The sequence below is a fragment of the Catharus ustulatus genome, chromosome Z (assembly GCF_009819885.2).
Source record: "Catharus ustulatus isolate bCatUst1 chromosome Z, bCatUst1.pri.v2, whole genome shotgun sequence".
NCBI lineage: Eukaryota > Metazoa > Chordata > Aves > Passeriformes > Turdidae > Catharus > Catharus ustulatus.
This window is the reverse complement of record NC_046262.2, coordinates 1,460,293-1,462,742: the sequence shown is the minus strand read 5'-3', so window position 1 is coordinate 1,462,742 and position 2,450 is coordinate 1,460,293. Positions and strand designations below refer to the sequence as shown.

At 58.2% G+C, this 2,450-nt stretch overlaps 1 long non-coding RNA gene across 1 annotated transcript; it reads right to left on the bottom strand.

Annotated features, from left to right (window-relative positions):
- Positions 1 to 756: 756 nt before the first annotated feature.
- On the bottom strand, positions 757 to 1,068 carry LOC117010959. Its single transcript, XR_004420798.1, has 2 exons — positions 934 to 1,068; positions 757 to 796 (listed from the first exon to the last, which is right to left on the bottom strand). It is a non-coding gene; the product is annotated as an uncharacterized LOC117010959 (long non-coding RNA).
- Positions 1,069 to 2,450: the final 1,382 nt, after the last annotated feature.

The window sequence follows — 2,450 nt, the reverse complement described above, 5'->3', positions numbered from 1 at the left end:
AGCCGAGGCGGGCTGTGGCATGCGCCAGTCTCCGCGCTGGGGCCGCGGGTCCCGCCGCCTCCCGCGGGGGGATGCGCCGGCCGCGCCTCCGCCCGCTGCGAGAGAATTTACAGAAAAACCGGATCGAGAAGAAAAAAACCAAAACTGCGAAAATTAAAAAAATTAAGAAAAGCAAAAAAGGAAAAAATGAAGGCGGGGAGGGGAGGGAAAGGAGAGAGTCGTCGCTCGCTCCGGCTTTGCCCGAAAAAGCGAAGAAAAACGGAAAAAATCCTCGTCTAGAGCCCGCGGCGCCCGTGGCGGGGGCAGGCGGGCGGGGGCTGCCGGCGCCGCGCCGCCGTGCGCGGGTGCGGAGCGCGGCCCGAGCCGCGGGAGAGCCTCGGCCGCCCCGGGGCCGCGGCGCCCATCAACCCGCCACGCCGGGGAGCGGGCGCGGCGGCGGGGATGCGGCGCAGGGCAGAGCCAGCAGGCAAAAGCAGAAAGAGCGAGCCAAAAAGGCGTCTATTTAAAAGGCTGGGGAGAAAAAAAAAAAAAAAAAAAAAAAAAGAGAGAAAAACAACAAACGAAAAGATTAAAAAAAAAAAAAAATTAAAGATAAAAACCCCAAAACACCAACCCTAAGGTTTGGACGTCGGTTTAAGCATCTGTCACAAAAGAGGCGAACGAGCGCATCCAGAGTGTTGTATCCCTTTTTAAAAGCCCAGGTCGTCCTGATGTGGGGGTTTCGGGGTGGGCTTTTATTTTTTTTCCCCCTCCTTCTTTCCAAAGGTTTAATCCACACGGAGTCTTGATCCGGCTGCTACGAAGAGAAAGAAAGGAAATAAAGAAAAAAAAAAAAAAAAAAAGGGAGAAAAGTGGGGCTATGTCCCTTCCTTCCTTTCTTCCCCAGCAGCCGCGCCGGGCCGAGCCGGGCCCGCCGCTCCCGGCGGAGCTTACATGGGTGCGGGGGTGCCCGCCGGCCGCCGACCCTCTCCCTGCTGCCGGCGCCTCTGCCGCGGTGCCTTTTTTTTGCTCTTCACTCCTCCTTCCTGCCTTCCTTCCCCTCCTCCTCCTCCTCCTACTTCTCCTCCTCCTTTCGTGGGGTGGTTTTTTTTTTTCGTTTTTTTTTTTTTTTTTCTTTCCTCCCCCTTTCCCCCCCCCCGCCTCTCCCCTCCCTTCTCTCTCCGCAGTCAGCCGCCCTCCCCGCACCTCCGCCTTCCCCCGGGTGCGTGCGGGGGGAGCGGCGGCGGCGGCGCGGGGCGCGGCGGGAGCGGAGCCGGCGCGGTGCCTGCGCCCTCCCCCGGCCCCCCCGCACCGGCGGCGGCTTCGCAGTGCGCAGCGGCCCGGCCCGGCCCGGCCCGGCCCCGTCACGTGGGCGTCTAGACACCGTGTCGCTCCGGGGGAAAAAAAAAAAAAAATAAATATATCTATATATTATATTTATCTCCAACCGCCTTGCGCAAGAGGCGGCTCGGGTTGCCGAGAGGTTGTGGGTCCGTGTGTGGTGTGTGTGTGTCCCCTCCCCAGCCTCCCTCTCCGTCCCTCCCGGTGTGTCCCTTCGTACCTGCTGTGGGTGGGGGGTGCGGGGAGAATGGGGGGTTCCCCCCCCGCACCCCGCGGGGCACCGGGCGGGGAGCTCCTCCCGGGGCTGGGCTGTGCCGGGGCTCTCTGTAAATGTTGGAATATTAAACCAAATCAGCGTAAAAATTCAAAAATCGGTGCGGGACTGCGTATCGAGAGAGGGCACATCGCAAAAAAGCCGTAACGATAGTAATGATGATGATAATCATATTAATAGTAATAATAATTTGTGCTTTTACAGCACCTGTCACCGAAGGACAGGGAAATACACCGTGGAGGCTCGGTGCGCTCCGATTCCAAACACGAAGCAGAAATGACAAACACGTAGCACTCCGATATTCTCCTTACGGGTGCTACGAGCGGTAACAACCCCCGGCACCCTGGGCGCTCCACAGATTCCCCCATTCCAGCTCTGGACCTGCAGAGGGTGAGGAAAACCGAGCCACCAAGAGGCTGCGCTCTCGTCCAGCCTTGGTGCGCTCTGCGGCCGAGCTGGGAAGTCCGGCCAGACTTCCTAGCGCCAGGCTTGGCAGGGCAGCAGAACTCCCCAGGGGTCCCCGTCCTGCACGCACTCCCACGGAGGAGCAGCTCCTTTTTCACAGAATAGCTGCGGGCGGATGAGTTGCTTTAAGGTCACTCTCCGAGGCAGTTATCGCGTCGGAAGTAGGAACCCGGACTCTTAAATCATGTTTGCTACAAGCAAGTCCAGTTCAAATCCAAATCCAAAGCGAAATCCGAAACGAATGCACCCAACTAAACATGACACCAGATAGAGCACACATAAAACTAACAGGTAGGGCATCCCCTGGGTGCAGGTCCTGGATGCCTGAATTTCGGGTAGGCAGGAAGGCAGGGATCATTTAAGTGCCCAGTTGTGCATGTATTCACATGAG